The sequence below is a fragment of the Pleurodeles waltl genome, chromosome 1_1 (genome assembly GCF_031143425.1).
Source record: "Pleurodeles waltl isolate 20211129_DDA chromosome 1_1, aPleWal1.hap1.20221129, whole genome shotgun sequence".
Lineage (NCBI taxonomy): Eukaryota > Metazoa > Chordata > Amphibia > Caudata > Salamandridae > Pleurodeles > Pleurodeles waltl.
Window position 1 is genome coordinate 61,922,552 of NC_090436.1, and position 23,256 is coordinate 61,945,807.

Consider the following 23,256-nt stretch of genomic DNA (forward strand, 5'->3'; position numbering starts at 1 on the left):
AAGGATGGTTGGCAAACTGAACTTTGCAACCAGAGTCATCCCAGCAGGAAGAGTGTTTGCAAGGCGTTTAAGCAGATTGACAGCAGGTTTGCGCGACAAATACCACCACATCAGGCTAGGAGCGCGGGGTAAAGAGCGACTTGGCCATGTGGGATGCCTTTTTGGTGCATCTTAATGGCCTGCTTATTTGGAGAGATGGCTGGATATCATCCAATGAGATTGCACTGTTCATGGATGCCGCAGGCAGCTGTGGTTTCAGGGCATTACTGGGCAAAGAGTGGTGTGCAGGCAAATAGCCAAACAGGTGGCGCAACCTAGGAATTACTGGGAACATCACATTCTTGGAGTTTTCCCCATAGTGGTGGCTCTGACGGTTTGGAAAGATAAGCTGCGGAACCTGAAACTAACAATGTGGTCAGACAACCTGGGAGTGGTCTTAGCTATAAACAGGGGATCAGCATCATGCCCAGATACACTGAGACTTTTGAGGTGATTGGTTAGTCTTCAACTCGAGTTGAACCTTGACGTCAGGGCAAGACATGTCCCGGGCATAAAAAATTCACAGGCGGATGCACTCTCTCGTTCCCGGTTGAACAAATTCAAGAGACTACCCCTGGAGGCGCGACGAGCGATTACACCTTTTCCAAAAGAGATGTGGGAGCTGGCGGAGCGGACTTGTCAATATTAGTTCACAATGCGCTCAAGCCAGAGATGCATAAGAGGTTCACCAAATATGTCAGCTCACTGATGAACATAGGGGTCTAAGGTCACTGAGGGATCCGGAGCCCACTGCACCTGCAGTGGAACGCTTCATCAAATGGGCCTAGGAAGTCCTGGGCGCAGGCCCACCTGGCAGCGGTGGTTCATTTCTCAAAGATACAGACAGGCACAGATGCCACAGCCTCATACTACTTTAGAACAGCCATGAAGAGTTGGAGGCGCCTCACGGGACAAAGGCAGGACAACAAGCGCCCCATAGATTTCACAAAGCTGGCATTGCTATTAGACGCGCTGGAAGCAGTGGTAGACAACCCGTATGAGCTCGGGCTATTCAGAGCAGCATTCCCGACAGCTTTCTTTGGGGCTTTTTGAGTAAGCGAAATAGTAGCAACAGCAAAGAGAATGGGGAGGGGGCAGTTGCCTTCAGGTGAAAGATTGCAGACTGGAGACAGCCAGGGTGCGGCTGCTACTAAGAGATCAAAAACAGACCAGCAAGGCAGGGGCACCTGGGTTCAGCTCAGCTGCATAAAGCAAGCAAAGTACTGTCCAGTCTGCAATCTAAAAGACTACTTGATGATACGCCCTGGCTCACCGGGCCCCCTATTTATGCACAGTAATAGGGCGTGGGAGAGCAAATACCAGTTCTCTGCGGTCATGCGCAAAGCATTAAGGCAGGGAGGCATGGCACCAGCAGTGTTTGGTTCACATTCCTTTCGTATAGGTGTGGCCACAACAGCAGCAGATTTGGGGTTTGAGGAGAACGCCATCAAGGCGGTGGGTAGGTGGCACTCAAAAGCATACAAAAGTTATGTGCGGCCACATTTAATATAAACAGACCATGGCCCCTGCTCTCTTGACGAAGGTTGTCTCTTGATTACATTGACAGGTGTGCTACACAGAACAGTGTGGGTGGTTGGGCACTCATTTATTCATAAAATGCAGGCATGGTGGAACCATAGCGCCAAGAAGGTGAGAGGAGGCCTGACGGCGATGCACATCAGATGGTGGGGCTACCCTGGCATGAGGTGGGCCCAGCTCTCAGAGACACTCCGGGAATTACAAGAGACACCACAAAATGTCGGATTGCCTACAGAAAAAAGTGTCAAAGAGACATGACAAGCAGAGGCCAGGACTGAAAGGCTGATCAATCACTGTTACGCTTCATTTATGAACTGAACAGTTGATTTTGATTTTAATTTGATTTTGCTTTATGAGATCACCAATAGCTGGTGATAATGTGACAATAAAAATTTGATTATGATATCAGTGATTAACGAGGGCTATGTGATAGAAATGGATGCCTGTCCATTAACAATAATTATTAATGCTAATGGGCAATCGTCCCTGTTTTTATGTTAATAAAAGCGGCCAAGTTGTATTCCACAAAAGACGGTTGTGCATTGTTTTGTTGCTCTGAAGGGTGGCTGCCGGGTAATCATGGACTATGTAAGAAGATACTGGAGTGAGACAAGTGCGGGAGTTAGAACCATTTCCAGTTACAAACGTGAGCCTCTTGCTTGCAATGCTATTGAACCGGCAACACAAAATAGACAAAGACGTAAAAACGTGCTCCCGGCACTGCAGAAGAGGCAATTCCGGCGTAGGTTTTATTTACACATTTTACAGTGTTCTGCTGTGAATCCAGCATTACGCGAAGCGGCCATTTGTCTTCAGAACAAAAAGCAGGAGCAGGTTCCGCTAGAGCTTTCCTCCTTCTGCTTACGACGAGTTACAGGCAAAATATACTTAGCTGGCATGAAATAATCGCCAGGTTTATTGTTGTTTTGCTGTCAGTTTACCCCTTGCTAAGGGTCTGCTTTAACAGAAATGCAGTAATGAATGGCGTGGAATGTGTAGGGTTTAAAGCACACAAGCGGAGGGCCGGCTCCAAACTATAGCACTACAAACGTAAGGGGATGTTGGAAGCAGCTACCATGACCAATTATAAGGCTAAATGGCTTGTAAAGACACTGAGAAAAGTAAAACCGCAACTTAAAAAATGCAGTGGGTCTCGCGTTTGCTCGAGTTAGAGCTATTAGCATTGTAAATTCCTAACTGGACTTTTCTTGTGACACAGACTGAAAATAAAAAGTTAAACAGTTGACATACGTGAGCTGATTCAGAGCACCACAGCCGCTGTGCATGAACGAGAAACACAAAAGGAAAAACCAGTTTGCTCGCAGTCAAAGTTATTGGCAAAAGTGTAATTAGCCATGTAATAGGGTCGGTCCCCAAGGCGGTAACCAAACCGCCCCAAGGAGGGACAAACCTAAAGCATTTACCAGTGTCATCAAAGGATTTTTGAAAGGCAAGCCCACGAACGTGTGATAGTGACGGGAGTGCGGTGGGCACGGTTAAAACCCCAGATACATACCAACATGTCAGTAAAGCAGCGGTTGCGCACTGTTATGCTCGACCTAAAAACTGAGGAGAAATAAATGTGTTTCTCCTTGTTGCACCATGCTAACACCACCCCTAGGGCGGCGTTAGTTTTCAGCGCTGCCTCAGGTTTACGATTTCTCGTAAATTTGAGACAGCATCAAAATGCAATGGGTGTTGAGGTGGAACGCCCAGAGCAACACCCATTGCACACCCCTTTCACGCTAAATGACGCGTGTAAAGGGCCCGTATTCACAAGGCGGCCTTAAGCCACAAAAAGTGGCTTAATGCCGCCGTCTAAATATAGCGCAGGGCATTGTGCCACCGGGGCGTCGCTAAACGTGCGCAACGCAAGCACCTCGTAAATGAGGCCCATAGTGGACAGCTTTTTTAGATTTCTAAATAGTGAATCGTAATTTGCTATTAAGGAATCAGAAAATTTACTTTTTATACATGAGGCCCCGAATGAGATCATGGTTTATCCTATGGATCAGCATGATGGCCTCAATGCGCTTCTTTGCTTATAGAACCGGCAGAGGAAAGGCGTGCACGCATTTTATGTAATTCATTTATGATGCAACTTGCCAAGTAATTTATGTCGCATTCTTCAGTCTTGCCTGGCTTGAGTTTTATCCCCTTGGAAATTCCCTGACTAAATGAAGAACTTTGCAGTGACAATTTGCTAACTACGGGAAGGGTGAAAATTCGGACTTTCTCAAAACTTGCCAGGCAAACAAAACAGAACTTTGTAAACCCGACTTCAAAACAATTTGCTTCAATTTCTCAGCACTTAGAGAACGTGACGCGAACAGCACAAACATCTGCTCGTTGCGAAATTTGTCAGAGTTGGTTTAGGCTAATTTATGCATTTATAAATTAATCACATTATTGTTTTGCTTCGATTGTCTTTGATTATTTTGACAATTCAATCAGGTCTTGGCGATGCTTGTTTTCTGGACTCATTATTTCCTAATAAATCTTTTATTTTTTATTTTTTCGGTGAAAGGCGACGGGAAACATCTGGAAGCAATATCTTTGATGAGTGATGTCCCTGTGCAGCTTCAAAAAAAGCACCTAATGAACCATTTGGCTTGCACCTCAGCCTGAGAACAAGTTAACTCACAATAGATAAGTGAAAGCATTTGTGTTACATGATGCCAGAAATTGAGAACTAATTCCTAAATTGCTGTTCTCCGAGGCTGCTGTAGAATATTTCCAACCTCCGAGCTTCAAGGACACCTGTTTTGGGGCCTCTGCATCTTTTCATGTCTTGTACCTGCCATTTTCATATCATTAAGTCTTTTTATTGAAGTTATATTGTGCACAGCGCCAATGACTACAGCAGGTTTTGGGCCAGCTCATGGTTACCATTGGTTGACTTTTTTTTTTGTCACTTGCTTATTATTTGACAGCTTTCAGTCTCCTTCTCGTGTTTGTCCTCGAGCACAGCTTCTTTGCCAGCTTTTGATCGGGTGCCTTATATCCTTCCACTGCATACATTCAAGGAACCACTTTTTTCTTTTTCTTGGGGTACCCCGTGCAAACGCATGTGTTTTCTTGCTCTCACCCTCATGTGCTGCAAATGGGCTAAGGTTACCCGTCTGCAGAAATCTAATTCCTATAGGAAATAATGGGATTTATATTTTGGTAGATGGGATATCCGTCACAGTTGCGATGGAGTAACGCGTGTGCAGAAATCTAAATTAGGCCCTAAATCCCGGTCCGTGCTTTTGTGTTGCTCCATTTCACCTCCTTCCCAGCTCATCCACTACTTTTGCTGTCCATCCCTCTATTTTTGTTCCTCTGTTGCCTGCTCCTCGGTTGTTGCTCCCCAGCTTCTCCTGATGCTCGTCGGTAATTACTATACCTCTCCATCGTAGCGTCATGAACCATATATGTGACTATGTGGTGTTTTTTTCATTTTTGAAAGTGCTAAGCAACTTCAGCAAAGCCAATAGGTCAAAAAAGCAACACCTATTTATTTTGCTAATGCTTTTGTTTTTTTATTTTCCATTTTTTGCTGTTTTGCATTAGGGGATACTGTTGAGTCCCGTCTTTTCTTCCATGTCTCGCTTCCTTTTTATTCTTTCATAGGGGATAAGTTGTTCACTCTGTTTTTCCTTCGTATTCCGGTCCCACACTGCTGTTGCTCTGGACCTCAGCCCTTGGATGTTGTGCGGCTTTTCAATCTACCACTGCCTGCTCCCCATCACTTCCTACCCATCCCGATGCATCCTTTCTCACATCCTCCCCCCACTCATCACTCCTTTGCTTGTAAACATACCCTGTGGTGATGCCTTCTTCCTCCTGTAAATTAAGCTCAGTGAAAGGGGCTCCCCTGAACTTTATCTCTTCACTGATTGATAGTGTGTCAGGTGTTCAGTATAATAGTGATGATAATGCTGATTGTGAGGACTGAAGCAACACCCCATGTTGAAAGGCCTACACTCAATCCTCTGCTGAGCCCAGACTACCTTCAGGGCCAGCTGCATCACTTATAAAGCCCTCATAATGGCTACCTGGTAGACGAGACAGCTGCAGCCAAGATGCTGGATATCACCCGATAGGAGAGCAAACATTGCAAGAAGGAAAATACATGATCTCGGACAATTTCCCTATCAATTTCAAATCAAGTCAGACTGTCCTGCAATTCAGGAAAAAGCTGAAGACATCTCTTCAAGGGGAAGTACTACTCGCCCGGGCAGCCTGAAACTGACCCTCTTCAATGATTGTGGCACAAGGGCCGTGGCCCTGTTTGCCAACTGTTGCTTTAAGCTACGGTCAGACTCTAACAATAACCACACATACACAGGCATACACACATATTAGTGGAAAGGTGATCACAATCATCTCTGGTGCTCATGTAGTTAGGGATAACCATAGGAAATCACAAATATCTGTGTACAGTCTCGGTGCAAGCTAGAGGGTGAATGCCATGCACAGAAATGGTAAGGGCACTTCCTACCTCTCTCCACTGACTGACTGGGATATAGAAAGTTTGCCAACCAGCACAGTCATCCTGTCGTTATCCATTGTGTAGAAGCAGATGCAGTGCATGCTGGGTGATAAAGTAGACAAGAGTTGTGGCCCTCAACACACTCTTGTAACAGAAAGTGGCATAGAGTTCAGAAAAAGCTCAAACCCACGTGCACCCCAGGCATTGCCATAGCAATCCTTGAGGGATATAAAATCACTAACGAAGACTGCACCAGCAAGTCAGGAGGAGGAACAGCCACAGTCCACAAAGAAACTGTACAGTGTGCCGCCTCCACCGACAACACTACCAACCCCATGGACCACCTCAACTTCATATTCTGCATGTACCACAAGACTACCATCAAAGGTACCCTAGCATACCGACCCCAGGCCCACGCTCCAGCTTCTGCAACACCATCACAGACTTCATTGCGCACCTAGCCTTAGAGTCCAAGGACTACATCTTCCTCAGCTACCTTAACTTCCACATCAACAACCCCAATGACAACAACACTGCACACCTCCTCAACAGTATGAGCTGCCTCAGATTAACCCAGATCATCCACGACCTTCCGCACACCGCAGGACACACACTGGACCCCATCATCACTTGCAGCAGCCACGTCACATACAGCCACGTCACCGAACTCACATGGACTGACCACTCCATCATCCTCTTCAACATCTCCAGCACTGACACCCCCAAGACATCCAGCACCCCCACCGTGCGTGGAGCAAAGTTTCAGAGACCAGCTGAATTGACGCCCTCAACACCTCCAGCCCCGCCACCAACCATGAACATAGGAGCAAAGAACTTCAACACCTGGATCGCCAACTGCGTTGACAGCACCGTCCCAGTCAAAAGCAGCATCAGGAGAAAAGCCTCCAAATAGGCCAGCTGGTACACCCCTGAACTCAGAACAGCTAAACAAGACAGCAAACAGCTGGAAAGGGAGTGGCGTGCTAGCAAAGGCACCTGCGACAGCGCAGCTTTCAAGTCCTTCCTCAACATCTATCACCACCTGCTGAGAGCAACAAAGAAGGCAGCACTAGCTACACATATTGAAACCAGCAGCAACAACACCAAGGAACTCTTTAACATTGTTAAGGAATTCACCAACTCGACGGCTAGCTAAAACAACATCACACCCTCACAGGAGTTGTGCGACAACCTTGCCGATTTCTTTCACAAGATTGAATCCATGTACAGGAACTTTGTACCCCAACCTACAACTACAGACTTTGTCGATAGAGTCGCTGCCACCACAACCAACACTAACCACAAACTAACCACCTGAAACCTTATCTCCAACTGGGACACCACCTACATCATGAAATCCATCCACTCGGGAGCACCAACAGACCCCGGCCGCATTACATCTTCAGTCTCGGAAACCAAAGGATTGGCCAGGAACTCACCACTTTACTGAACACCTCCATCACAAACTCAACCTTCCGCGATGCTTGGGAACACGCTAAAGTCACTACTCAAAGAAAACACCACAGACCCAGTGTACTCACAAACTCCCATCCAATCTACCTGCTCCCTTTCCCAGCTACGGCACTGAAAAAAACATCAGTAAGCAACTCGTGACCTATCTGGTGCAGAACCAGCTACTCATCGCCTCCCAATCCGGCCTCCCCAGCAATCACAGCACTGAGACGGCCCTGATCACAGCCTTGAATGGCATCTGTATCCTCCTCGACTGAGGAGTAAGAGTGGCCCTGATCATCTTTGACCTCTTTGCAGCCTTCAATACTGTATTCCACCACATGATGATCAAAAGACTCAACCACATCAGCATCCAAGGGGATGCACTCACATGGATCACCTCCTTCCTCACCAGGAGAACCCAAACAATTCACTACCTCCTTTCACCACTGAAAAAAAAGATATCACCTGCAGGGTCCCCCAAGAATTATCCCTCAGCCCCATGCTTTTTAACACATTTATGACCCCGCTGGCCAACATCGTCAGATTCCACGGCCTCAACATAATCTCCTACACAGATAACACCTAACTCATCCTCTCGCTCATGGACCACCCCATCATCACCAAAACCAACTTCCACAGATGCATGACAAGCAGCGCTGACTGGATGAAAGAGAACTGCCTGCAGCTAAACAGAGACAATACTGAAGTTCTGATCTTCGGCAAGAGCAGCAACACATGTAATGACTTCCGATGGCCTCCAGAACTAGGCCTAGCATCCACTCCCTCCGAACATGCCAGAAACCTCAGAATCATCATTGACAACAGGCTCACCATGAAATCATAGATTAACACCTGCTTCTTCACCCTGCGCATGCTATGTAAGTGGCCACCCCCGTATGCAAGACACACCAAGACACAGACCCTCTTCAACAGTCAACTAGAACACAGCAACATCCTCTACGTAGGAACCACCTTGCAACTGTTACAAAGACTTCAGACCTAACATAATGCCGCAGCCAGACTCATCCTTGACCTTCCGTGACAATCCGACATCACACCACACCTCAGGCAACTCCACTGACTACTTGTACAGAAGAGGTGCGTAGTCAAGCTGCTGACCCATGCACACAAAACTCTCCACAACCATGGACCCACTGTAGGAGGCTGGACTGGCTTGTAGTGAGTACCAAGGGGTACTTGCACCTTGCACCAGGTCCAGATATCCCTTATTAGTGTATAGGGTGTCTAGCAGCTTAGGCTGATAGATAATGGTAGCTTAGCAGAGCAGCTTAGGCTGAACTAGGAGACGTGTGAAGCTACTACAGTACCACTTAGTGTCATATGCACAATATCATAAGAAAACACAATACACAGTTATACTAAAAATAAAGGTACTTTATTTTTATGACAATATGCCAAAGTATCTTAGAGTGTACCCTCAGTGAGAGGATAGGAAATATACACAAGATATATATACACAATAGCAAAAATATGCAGTATAGTCTTAGAAAACAGTGCAAACAATGTATAGTTACAATAGGATGCAATGGGGAAACATAGGGATAGGGGCAACACAAACCATATACTCCAAAAGTGGAATGCGAACCACGAATGGACCCCAAACCTATGTGACCTTGTAGAGGGTCGCTAGGACTATTAGAAAATAGTGAGAGTTAGAAAAATAACCCTCCCCAAGACCCTGAAAAGTGAGTGCAAAGTGCACTAAAGTTCCCCTAAGGACAAAGAAGTCGTGTTAGAGGAATAATGCAGGAAAGACACAAACCAGCAATGCAACAACTGTGGATTTCCAATCTAGGGTACCTGTGGAACAAGGGGACCAAGTCCAAAAGTCACAAGCAAGTCGGAGATGGGCAGATGCCCAGGAAATGCCAGCTGCGGGTGCAAAGAAGCTTCTACTGGACAGAAGAAGCTGAGGTTTCTGCAGGAACGAAAAGGGCTAGAGACTTCCCCTTTGGTGGACGGATCCCTCTCGCCTTGGAGAGTCGTGCAGAAGTGTTTTCCCGCCGGAAGGACGCCAACAAGCCTTGCTAGTCGCAAATCGTGCATTTGGCGTTTTTGGACGCTGCTGGGGCCCAGGAGGGACCAGGAGGTCGCAAATTGGACCTGAAGAGAGAGGGGACGTCGAGCAAGACAAGGAGCCCTCACTGAAGCAGGTAGCACCCGGAGAAGTGCCAGAAACAGGCACTACGAGGATGCGTGAAACGGTGCTTGCCGAAGTTGCACAAAGGAGTCCCACGTCGCCGGAGACCAACTTAGAAAGTCGTGCAATGCAGGTTAGAGTGCTGTGGACCCAGGCTTGGCTGTGCACAAAGGATTTCCGCCGGAAGTGCACAGGGGCCGGAGTAGCTGCAAAGTCGCGGTTCCCAGCAATGCAGCCCAGCGAGGTGAGGCAAGGACTTACCTCCACCAAACTTGGACTGAAGAGTCACTGGACTGTGGGGGTCACTTGGACAGAGTCGCTGGATTCGAGGGACCTCGCTCGTCGTGCTGAGAGGAGACCCAAGGGACCGGTAATGCAGCTTTTTGGTGCCTGCGGTTGCAGGGGGAAGATTCCGTCGACCCACGGGAGATTTCTTCGGAGCTTCTGGTGCAGAGAGGAGGCAGACTACCCCTACAGCATGCACAAGCAGGAAAACAGTCGAGAAGGCGGCAGGATCAGCGTTACAGAGTTGCAGTAGTCGTCTTTGCTACTATGTTGCAGGTTTGCAGGCTTCCAGCGCAGTCAGCAGTCGATTCCTTATCAGAAGGTGAAGAGAGAGATGCAGAGGAACTCGGATGAGCTCTTGCATTCGTTATCTGAAGTTTCCCCAGAGACAGAGACCCTAAATAGCCAGAAAAGAGGGTTTGGCTACCTAGGAGAGAGGATAGGCTACTAACACTTGAAGGAGCCTATCACAAGGAGTCTCTGACGTCACCAGGTGGCACTGGCCACTCAGAGCAGTCCAGTGTGCCAGCAGCACCTCTGTTTCCAAGATGGCAGAGGTCTGGAGCACACTGGAGGAGCTCTGGACACCTCCCAGGGGAGGTGCAGGTCAGGGGAGTGGTCACTCCCCTTTCCTTTGTCCAGTTTCGCGCCAGAGCAGGGGCTAAGGGGTCCCTGAACCGGTGTAGACTGGCTTATGCAGAATTGGGCACATCTGTGCCCAAGAAAGCATTTCCAGAGGCTGGGGGAGGCTACTCCTCCCCTGCCTTCACACCATTTTCCAAAGGGAGAGGGTGTCACACCCTCTCTCAGAGGAAGTTCTTTGTTCTGCCATCCTGGGCCAGGCCTGGCTGGACCCCAGGAGGGCAGATGCCTGTCTGAGGGGTTGGCAGCAGCAGCAGCTGCAGTGAAACCCCAGGAAGGGCAGTTTGGCAGTACCAGGGTCTGTGCTACAGACCACTGGGATCATGGGATTGTGCCAACTATGCCAGGATGGCATAGAGAGGGCAATTCCATGATCATAGACATGTTACATGGCCATATTCGGAGTTACCATGGTGAAGCTACATATAGATAGTGACCTATATGTAGTGCACGCGTGTAATGGTGTCCCCGCACTCACAAAGTTCAGGGAATTGGCTCTGAACAATGTGGGGGCACCTTGGCTAGTGCCAGGGTGCCCTCACACTAAGTAACTTTGCACCTAACCTTTACCAGGTAAAGGTTAGACATATAGGTGACTTATAAGTTACTTAAGTGCAGTGTAAAATGGCTGTGAAATAACGTGGACGTTATTTCACTCAGGCTGCAGTGGCAGGCCTGTGTAAGAATTGTCAGAGCTCCCTATGGGTGGCAAAAGAATTGCTGCAGCCCATAGGGATCTCCTGGAACCCCAATACCCTGGGTACCTCAGTACCATATACTAGGGAATTATAAGGGTGTTCCAGTAAGCCAATGTAAATTGGTAAAAATGGTCACTAGCCTGTTAGTGACAATTTGGAAAGAAATGAGAGAGCATAACCACTGAGGTTCTGATTAGCAGAGCCTCAGTGAGACAGTTAGTCACTACACAGGTAACACATTCAGGCACACTTATGAGCACTGGGGCCCTGTGTTACCAGGGTCCCAGTGACACATACAACTAAAACAACATATATAGAGTGAAAAATGGGGGTAACATGCCAGGCAAGATGGTACTTTCCTACAGTCACCAACATTAACAACCACCTGAATTTCCACCAACCATCACGAAGACTACACTCCACCTCCCTACTGCTTGCCCACACTCTGCACATCCACCAAAGCAGAAGTGGAGGACGTGCCTTCTCCCGCATAGCAGCAAAAACATGCAACAGCCTCCCCACGCATCTCCGGACCATCACCTGTCATATGGAATTCCGTAGAGTCCTCAAGACCTGGCTATTGGAATGAGCTGCTGAGACCTGCAAATGCATGGATACCCTGGAGTATGATTAGTCGCGCTTTACAAATCCTGTTTGATTGATTGATTGAAAAAGTGTATTCTCAATTACAGGCCAGATATTTTGTTTTTTGTTCCTTTCTCTCCTGAATAGTGACATTTTATTCCCTAGATGTTTTGGGGTCAGTACACAAAGGAATGCAAGAGCATGTTAAAGAGTACTACAGGAGTCTTACTTTATGTACTCCAAAATGCCTTTGAGAACAGCCCTCAAGTCTAGCTTCAGGGCTCAAAATGTCCCTTTGGTTCCAGCAGCCATAACATACTGAGATGCTGTGAAGGGTTTTGCACTGCACACCGCTGTACTCTATTTTCAGAAATAGTTCACTTTTATGGGTTAGTTCTTCAAGCAGGGTTTTAGATGATTGCAGCACACTTTGTTCCCAATTAGTAGAGCACATGGAGATTTTCTAGAGTTGTGTTTTTACTTAAACATTTTCTTAATTGTATAATGTGACTCAAATACATCACTGTAGAGTGCAGGTGCCCAACATACAAAATGAATGATCAAATGTAATTACGTTAAAATTTACACTCAATGAAAAATGCAATAACAACATACATCCTACATTACTGCAAGGGGACTAGGCCGTTTCTTTGGAAGTAAATTGAGAAGCCTATGCATTCTAGATTGAAATAATTGCAACACTCAAACACTGCGGGTCTTCAGCTGCAGAATTATATACTCTTAGAGCTCTTCCTCCCACTAAAAGATTGTTGTGTCTGTGTCAGAGACTATAGGGTTCCAAGCTGGACTGATGTAAAAGTCACACACTGACTTTAAGGCCCAGATCTACAAGAATCTGGCACATCGGTACTAATTTGCCAGATTTCTTGCGTCCCCCCACCGCCACCTAACGACACCATTGGGCATATTAGACCACTAACGTAAAAATATTTGACGATTTGTGGCGCTTTGGTGCACTAGGGTCAAACATTTCTATATTAGTGAAGCAAATTGCAAGGATGCCCATTGATTTCAATGGGTGCGTCCTTTTAAAGCCTGCTTTGAGCAGGCGTTAAAAATGACGCAAAAAATGGTGCAATGAAATCTTGTAGATTTAATTGAATCATTTTTGTGGTCCTCCTAACGCCGGAACGACCCTTGCATACATTATGTATGGTGCAGTCATGAAGTGGTGCAAGGGGTCACAAGTGGTGCAATACACGCATTGCACCACTTTGTAAATATGCCACGGCGATTTTTGCCTCGTTAAGCCACATTATCGCTAAACAAAAGGACGCTAATGTGGCGCAAGGAGCCGCTACGGCCTTGTAAATCTGGCCCTTAAACTTCAGACTAGCAGACTCTGATGGCCAAGTGACATCCTTGAATCTGACTGTCCTGACAATGAAATTTGTGAAACCTGTCTGTTCTGGACCACAGTCAAAAAGTCACTCACTTATGACACATTTTTAGTGCTGACAGAGTGTATAATGGGCTTTATGGTTTTGTTTAGTTTCAGGCCAAACACAATGATGTGGAGAATAGTCAGCAACGGGGTCTCAATTTCGTGGGTCAGTTTTGAAGCAGGGTTGTGGCTCACGAAGGACGTCAATGGCCTAAAATAATTGAAACTTTATTTTTGTGCAATTCGGTTCCAATCAATGATTGAAAATCGATTATTTGGTAGTATTAAACAGTGCATTGGATTTTCGATGGGCTCAGTGGACAGATTTTGATGTTTGGAGACTTCCATCCGATTACCAAGGTCCATTTGGAGACTAATTCACATGGGAGACGTGATGAACACCAGGATTATACTAAAAGGAACCAGGATAAGCCGTAAATGGCCTTCCCCAAATGGTTGGACGAGAAGGCAATGTTCTCAAAACCCTGCCCCCAAAGCCAAAGGGTCCACCCTGTGACTGACGTCACAACAGATCTCAAAACCCAAAGCAACGTTCTAGAACACCCATTGTTGTGTATGGTTAGAGATTCAGGAAGTGGATGACCCCTTTAAAATGGGTCAAATGCTAATTTCCATAGAAGGCACATTTAAAGGGAGATAAACAGTGGTTCCGGAAATCAAGTTTGTGCAGAGTGCAGTCCAGTTCCTGGAGGTGAGTAATCGGAGTTCTGCTTCCACTCATGAAGAAATTGGTAAGATCAATTTGAATCATCTTTGGAGACTGCCCAAATACACAGCTTCATTACTTTACCGGAAAAGGGCAAATTAATAATGGTGCTACGGTTACTCAAAACTCCTGAGTGATGAATTTGTTCATTTAAAGAAGGTGTATCTTGTACATAGGGGCATATTAACAAGAAAGTGGTGCATCAGCATTGATGTGCCACTTTTCTTGAGCCCCCCTGCGCCCCCTAATGACACCATAGGTGCGCCATATTTCCAATCCCACGCACCATGGCGCCCAATATAACAATAGCATCAACATTTTTGGCTCTATTGTGGTGCTTTGTTGCACTAGTGCCCAAAACTTTGAGGCTAATCCAGCAAAGCACAGGGAGGCCCATAGGAGATTCTGGGTGCCTCATTTTAGTGCCTGCCCTGAGCAGGTATAAAAAATGATGCCAAAAATGGCACAGTGAAATCTAGTAAATTTCACTGCTCCATTTTTTTGGGCCTCCCTGCGTGGGAACACCCCTTTTGCATACATTATGGCTGGCGCAGGCATTATGTGGCCCGAGGGTTTACAAAGTGGTGCAATGCATGTAAATATGGCATGGGGAAGCTGCCTCCTTAACGCCACATTAGCGTAAAAAAAAATTACGCTTGTGTAGCGTAAGGAGGTGCAAGGGGCTTGTCTTAAACTCTCTCAGGCTACATCTCTACTTAGATACACTCATGGCCACTGTTGCCTGACAAGACATTGCGCGCTGTCTGAAGGATACAATATCCTCTGTGGCAGATCTGCACATATATTTCTTTTTAGTGTGTTATGAAGAAGCTACAGGACTTCGGCCAATTCTCATTGTGATGAGATCACTGAAAAGTCTAATAACATTTGGCGGGAGGAAAAGGAAACACACTAGAGTTAAAAAGAAGTGAGTACTAGTCACTCTCGGTTTCTTCTCAGTAACCTATTTCATGAGACTTACTTGATTGGGCGAGTACATAAAAAACACACACAATCTTCACGTCCTCTCTTTTTTGTTCCTCGGCTTTTCTGGCATCTTCCTCTGAATCCTTTTCATCCACCTAACTGATCCAGCTGTTTTTGCCCTTATTTGAACAATCCTTGGCCCATCTCCCCTACAGTTCTACAGGTTGGCTCCATATGGCTTTAATCTTCTTTTAATATTATTTTTATTATCGTTATTATTAGGAGATCATGAAAGATTAGACAATTTTTCATCTTCGCCGGGCAGTTTAATTGAGCTGTCACACAAGAGCTGCTTTGCAGAGGGTTTGTAGCAGATATGGCCTGGAACTAGACCAACTGTGTCATCGCCAAAGGTTTATTTTACGAACAAAAGATTAGGGTTTGTGTATGTAGAAATCATATTTGTTTCTTCCTGTTTTCACAAGCTCTGACTTAATGCAGAATACAGAGGTATTTTCTTTGAAGCCACTTTCAATTGCAGGTATTGTACATTTTTCAAGGTTTAACTGTTGACAAGGGTGTGTTCCTCTATGTAGAAAGTCATTCAATTTACAGCCCACACGGATCTTGTTAAGATCCTTTGGAGGGAAGGAATGTCTAGGGCTCTCAAAGTCCTACTGCTTTACAGAGAGCTCTGTGTGTGTCAGGATTAATGGTCTGGTGATTTGTAGGGGAGGTTACTGGAGCACTTAAGTTAAGAGTGAAAATCAAAGTGCTGCCCCTGAGAACTGTCAACATCTCATTGGTAAAAACTGAATAACATTCTCCTAATCTCTCTTCCCTGCCTTGTCCCTCTTTTTCTCTTTATATGTTGAAACTTCTCTGGCTAGAGAGTTACCTGTGACCGTGCTGAGTAAAGGGATGGGCAGGGTTCAAATGATGGGCCCAGTACATAAGGCCACAGTATACCACGAGAAGTGGTGGGAGAAGGGGCAGAGAGAGAGACCACATAGAAACATGTGTGAGCTATGGAGAGAAGTAAAGTAAACAAAGTAAGGTGAGGCAGCCAGAAGGAAAGATAAGGAGAAGTAGAAGGAAGAAAATGTAGGGACTCCAAGGAAGGCAAAGAAACAAGTAAGGTTTTAGAATATGGTGGAGAGGTATAGAGACATGGGGAGAAGGAAATGTAGAGAGTGACAATGCAATACAGTACTCCCAGGGAGAGGTAATGTAAAAAAGAGGTGAATTAAAGAGAGGTAAACACAACGAAAGGTAGACATAGAGAGACTTAATAAAAAACAAAGGGCCAAACGTGTCAGTATTAGAAATAATGATTGCCTAATTGCAATTTCTAATGTATGAAACTTATTTCATTTAGCGATTCCTAGTGGGACCTACCTCATTAATATTAATGAGGTAGTACACAACTTCCATACCATTAGGAAATGCAAGAATCACAGGGATAGTGGCCTGCTGTGGTCAGCAGACCACCATGTCTGCGATTGCTTTTAAATAAAGCAATATCTTATTTAAATGCAGCCCGTTTTTCTTAAAGGAAAACTGGATGCATTTAAAAACAAAAAAACAAAAAAAAAGTTTTCTTTTCATTTTTAGGAGTAGACAGTGGTCTGTGGGACCATTGCCTGCTCTTAAAAATTATTTTCACAAACATTCACAAGAGGGAAGGGGGTCCCTTAGGGACCCCTTCCCATTTGTGAATGGGTTACCACCTACTTGAAGTAGGTGGTAAACTGCAAATGTTTTGCGACCGCATTTCAGTCACAAAACATCTTACATACCGTTGTGATTTGGCATTACGAAGGAACGCCTTGAACGCACCCTTTCCTGATACCGAATCAGTATGTATTTGCAATTCCAAATTCAGTAACACGTTACCAAATCGCAATTTGGAATTCATACATACCAAAATGCACTTTTCCAGTCGCAATCGGACTGTTTGCGACCGGAAAAATGCGTGATACATCTGTCCCAAAGAGTTGCAAGGTAGAGAGAAGGCAAAATCAGAAGAGGTAGAGAAGGTGGTTCGGGTAGAGAGAGTCCTGGGCAAGAGAGAAAGGTAGAGAGAGAGAGGAATAAAGGTCTGAAAGAAAAAAAATTAGATGTAGAGTGAAAAGAGGAGGCTGAAAAATACATGTGAAATGGAGAAAGAGAGGTGAGGTTTATACAGAGGCGGAGAGTTGTGAGGTAGAGAAACAGGAAGAGGCGTTGAGTTAGAGAGATCTTTAAAGAAAGACGCTGCGAGAGACAGTTGAACTGGAGGGGGTGAGTTAAAAAGGAGGCGATCCATAAAGAGATATGTGTTTGTCTGTGATGGAGAGAGAGAGATACAGAGAGAGAGAGGCAAACAAGTTGATGACAGAGAAAAAGAGGTTCAGGTAGAGACAATGCCGCATGATGTTTAGAGAGGTGAAGGAATGGGAACAGAGGTAGAACCAAGAGCAGGGTTAGAGGCGAGGCAGTGAACTAATTGTGAGGTAAATTGAGACATTAAGTAGCCTCAGGGAGAGCAGCGGGGTACAGAGAGGCGACACTGTGAGGAAGTGATGAGGTAGAAAAGGAGCTAAGGGAGAGATAGGGCGGTAAGGTGGTGGAGACGGAGAAAGGGATAGAGAGGTGAGGCAATGAGGGTGTTTGAGCTGAGAAGTAAATGGAGGAGAGATAAATGAATGTCAGAAGAGTGCAGCGAGCCGAGAGAGTTGACAGAGAAGGGATCGGAAGAGATAGACATAGGCACACAGTGATAGAAAGCGGGTCAAGGTCATCAGAGGAAGGTGGAGAGATGAAGATGAGTGAGGTATATTCGGTATATTGAGATAAAGATGAGTTAGACAAAGATGAAGTCGCGAGAGCTGAGATAGAGCGAAAGGATGAAGGCGTGTAGCAAAATAAAGATTGAGAAAAAGAGGTTAAGAGAGAGGGTTAAGGTAGAAGTGGTGAGGTGACATAAGTACAGAGAAATGACACAAAGATTATTCTTCAATTCAATTGCCACCAGCTGCCCGAGAGAGAGAGGGTTACGGCTCAGGCATGTACACTATGGGGCTGATTTATTTTCGGTGCAATGCAGGGCAGCAGTCAAAGTTCCTGCGCTGGGCTACTCAAGGGGGAGAAGGGCGCACAGAACAACATTTATTAAAATGCACTGTATTACAAGTTACATCATATCCTATGGGACTTGTAATATGGCGGACAGGATATCCGTCACGCTTGTGACGGAGTATCCCATCTGCCAAACTCGTAAGGAGGCCCTTAGACACAAACGTTTGCACCATGATGAAGATGTGTGTGTTCTGCATAGCATATGATTTGTATTGAAGTTTCTGTTAAACATGCTCGCTGTCAAATCAGAAAATTTGCTATTTTTATGAACAAAGTTATTATGCCAGGGACTTTGAGTGTCCCACTCATTTTATCAGGGGACCCCTTGGAAGTTAAGGGCCCTGGGCATATTGTCCACTTTTGCCTTGAAACATCTCTGCAGACATGGCCGAATGATTTGTGGGATTTCTCTGTAATTGGTCGAGTGCACAGAGCTTCTTAGCAGATTAGAAGGAAGAGCGAATGGAAGTGGCTCATTTGACAATGTGGAGATTTTTCTCAAGCCTCTCATCCTTGCTTGTCTGGTAGTGCAGCACAACTGTAAGTTGCACAAGTAGGTGGTCCAGTTGTGATGGTGACATTGAAGTGGACATGAACCAGTAAATATAAGGATTTCTGACCCAAAAACATTATCCTAGTTAATGAGTGTCAATTCATCAGCTACAAACCTCAAGGGGAAGGGCGGGTGGGGGATGGACGGGAGGGGATAACAATTTTTTTTTCACTTAAAAACTTACCTTTTGCCATTGCTGCCATCTCCTGCCACATTGCTCCTCTTTCCAGCATTCACTGGGACACCAGCACAGACTCCCTAGCAATCCTGGCGCTGCTTTCATGCTACACCTAGCAATAAAGCAGCGTCAGGATTGGTCAGAGTGGCTTGGACTGCTGCTCAGACACTGCCATGGGGTCTGTGCACACAGCCGGGCTGGAGGAACCTACGTGTGTATATGTGTTTGGCTGACTTGAAACGGCTGGCCAAACACACATGCGCACTTAGGTGCACTTGCTCCTCCTCCCCCTCCCACCTTGTGTTGCCCAGCCTGCCCTTCACAAGCTGCTGGCTGAGCCAGGGGGGTGACGCTCCTTCTCCATTGCGAAGGAGCCGTCCCGCCAAAATGCCAGGCTTAGTGGAAGTGACATCACATGTCCTTTGACCTTCAATTTCACTCACACACATGCTAACACATACACACATTAACACTTGCACACATACTCTCAAATAAACATGCACCCGCAAGCATGCACACAACATACATTTAGAAGCACTTTTTTTAATTCACCTCAGCAGAGAAAGAAAAAGGGACCATATTCTGTCTAAAGATATACGAAGAGTCCATTAGGAGGAAGGAAGGAACGTAGCCGGTGGTTGGGAAGTGGGAGGTGTAAGTACGATTTGTTATCCCTTTTTATAACACTAATGAAACATTCACTGTAAGTGTAATAAACAAGTTGAGAGAATCTCAAACTGATGTCCATAAGGACGAAATGCCACTCTGTTCCTGGCACTGATTTTGCCACCTCTGAGGACAGGGGTCACAAAGGACAAGCCAGGGGTTGCAAGAGCCAAGCCAGGGGTCCCAACTGCGATCCCTGGTGACTCCTAAATGACATCCATCCTAGTTCTACAACTCGAGACAGTAATGTGACTGTTAGGTAAGGAAAATGTATACCAGTACTAGAGTACTGGACCATTGTCAGTTTTGCTTTGCTTTATTTTCCTATTTATTTTTCTTAACCACATGGATTAATAAACAGGGGTGACTCTTTTGCAATGGTGAAGGAGCTTAACCCCACAGGCTGAGCCAGCAGCTGAAAAAAAATACATATATTTTAATATTGTTTTATTTTTCAGCTGCTGGCTCAGCCAGGAGGTGCAGGGAGGGCGGGGCTGGTCCATGGGAGAGGGGATGAGGGGGAGTGGCGTCAGTGCACTAAGTGCGCATGTCAGTTTGGCCTGCCATCTGACATGCGCACTTCGGTTTCTCCAACCCAGCTGTTTTACAGTCGGGTTGGAGAAACTGCACAGACCCCAGGGCACTGTCTGAGCGGCAGAACAAACTGCACAGACCAATCTTGGTGCTACTCTCATGCTAGGTATAGGTAAGTTCTTTTTTTATATGATTTTATTTCCCCCCCGTGCCTCCCCCTGCCCCTCCCCTTGAGGTTAGCTCAAGCAGGCAAAAATGAGTATTTGTGCCGACCTAGGTTTGTACTGATTCACTCAGTAAAGCCAGATCTATTGGCTCTGACAATGCTTGCTGCCTCTTGCATCTGCAAGGTGCTTATGCTATTACTAAGCATGCTATGTTGAAATAGGATTGATTACTAAAGAATTGCTCAATAGAATAATCGCTAAATTCAGGGGTATATGCATAGCTTGTATCTAATTGCCATTTGATGACTTCTCAATCACCTATGCTTTTTTCATATATAGGTAATTCTACAAAAATCATCAAGGATGAGCTTATGGATAACAAGTACGTTTTTGTAGTCATTTGTAACATTGAAAGAGGTATTCTCCTTAATGTGGTATTACATGGTGTGTATGTATTTCGTAGTATTTGTATAGCACAAACCTCAGAAAGGCAGTGGAGCACCCGTATAGAGGCAAAAGCAGACAACAAGTGTTAAACGTTCTGCTCCATCATGATGCAATTTTCTTTAAAGAGATGCATCTTCAACACTTTCCTAAATTGCAGCAGTGATGTGATGGTCCTGATGGATACTGCAATGTTGTTCCAGATCCTGGGTGCAGAGATGGAAAAGAACTACTGTCTAGCTGTTTCTTTTTGTATGCTTCTTAGTCTCCAGTCTGATGTTGTCCTGGCTGTAGGTATGCCAAGAGCCACCGCACAGTGAGCTTGTCTGGAGGGTATGTGTTTGTGCTGATCCTGGGCCAGGGCATGCGGGTGGTCAATGGAGTTTCACCAAGATGGAGGTGAAGTTAACTTATTTCTTCCAATTCTAAATGAGACCTGCTGCAGTGTGTGGGATACCCTTAAGGGGTGCTAGTGGGGAGTCAGGAGGCCTCGGAGTGTGACCACTTCCTAGATGTGAGAGAACAAACAGCAGTTTTGAAGTTGTTTTCTGGAAGAAAAAGATTTCACTTTCTGTAACAGAGAAAGCTTGTACCAGTTACTCTTTGAGTTTTGGCATTGTGTTCATTGAAGATGGAATCTGTGTTCAGGATGAATCAAAGTGGCTTGGCATTAATTGAAAGTTGGATTTTGAAAACGTCAAGATTCATGTCTTTGTGCCAGGTTTGTACTATTTCTTCCTTGCTGTTCTTGGCAAATCAGGAAATGGTTCTTGGTTAGGATGAGCTTCAGGTAGGCTATGGACGTCCATGTCTAGATGGGATGCAGGTGGTGTTTGAGGTGGATGTCTGGAGTGGAGGAGACTTTTAAGTGGAGCTGTGTATCATCTGGATTTTGAAGTGGCGGCTGGTGAACACCTTCTTAAAACTTAAACAAGCAATCACACAATGCTAAAAAGCACAAGCTACTGCAAGGGGTCTCTGCTACAAACAGTTTGTAAAAACAATAGGGAAACATTGTTATTTTTAGAGCCCAACCTCCACATAAAGTAGCTTGAAATCTAGAGGTTTTGACTGTATCATTACTGATGACATATTAAAATACTTTTGTGATGTGTCAGGCAAGCCTTGCTTTTTCTAGGGATATTAGGACCCACTTTCTATAGGACACATATAAATATGATCGCAAAAAAACCTTCACATTTTTAATATTATCCCCTAAAACTTAGCTAAAGAGTTGTATTACAAATAGTTAGGAAAATAAAGTTCTGTAAAGTAATGTGGCTCAATGTGCTTCAACATGTTTTTATCACCCATCTATTCCCTACACATTTCCACCTTCTTAGATTCTCAGTCATGTCTTCGGGCGTACTCTATATGGAAAGAAGCAGGGTGGACACAGGAACACATCAAAGTTTTTATATATATATATATTTATATATATATATGTATATATATTTACACACACACGCACACACACACGTGTATATATAGCAAAGTAAGCTAGACACACATTAGAGACTTATAAAGCAATGGTACCTCTTTATTACGTAGAGCTTACAAATTCAGACAGACGGCTGGTTACATCAATCTTACATTCTCAGTGTTTAAATAGCAGCAGTGATAATATCAAAAAGCCTGATCAATATTAATGATGAAAGTCTTCGTGTAAGCCATGAAACATCAACCATCCGTAAAAATGCCCTTTGGGTCCAAGAAACCAATATAAGCCAGGTATCCCAATGACAATTCAATACGAATTGTTACCACATTAATATAAACTATAAATATGTTCAAGAAATGCTGTGTTTTCCAATTAGTGAAAATGTAAATATTTCACCTTGAACTAAACAGCACCTTGAGTCAATAAGTTCTATTCACCCAAATAGAAGCTTGTCTGTTTGTCTGTTTCAAGATCAAGTCTATAATTGTGTCTCAAAATACCTTATTTATATTTTTAGAAACTGCATATTTGGCCACCAAATAGTTTGTGTTTCACCCAATATCTATTACTGTCGCACTTTGAGAAATTCTACCTTTCATGTCCATTTAACATCATGGAACAGCCAAGAAACCAATAACATGGCTAGGGTTTTCTTCATAATCATATCACAGCTGGAATCATACCAAGAATATCATTTATACGCGTATCGTTTATCATTCCAGAGTCAGCTAGAAGTTTGGGATGAATGCCCACAATATGTCATGTATGTGCCTCTGTTATGCAGAGATGCCAGCATGCCACAAAGAATTTAGATAATATGTCACTAATGGAACAGCAGTACATCAGGAGGGCCTGTTTGTCTTTGGAATGCTCACTATTATGTCACTAGTGGCCCTCATTACACCAGTTCCACCAGCCGCCCCCTACATTCACACACTCACTCGATCTCACACAGTTAGGTGAGTACAGGATTTCAGCGAATTGCCTACAGTATTTCAGTGGGTACCTACAATTGTTCAGTAGGGTACCAGCAAAGATCATTGGTGCCTGCAGAGGCTCTGTTCTGTGCCATCAGTATCTCAGTTGTTCGACTGCAAGAGGCACATTAAATTGAATTTCTCTAGGTCAGGTGGGTGGCAGCAGAATATTTGTTGGTTGTTGTTGTCTATATCATAGCTGTGGGGGCCTTCTGCAGATGGTCCACCGAGTGTCT

At 45.1% G+C, this 23,256-nt stretch overlaps 1 protein-coding gene across 1 annotated transcript in view; it reads left to right on the forward strand.

Moving 5' to 3' along the window:
• Positions 1 to 23,256, forward strand: part of CCL19 (C-C motif chemokine ligand 19) — a 1,093,152-nt gene that overhangs the window by 818,062 nt on the left and 251,834 nt on the right. The gene's annotated exons all lie outside the window — the stretch shown is intronic.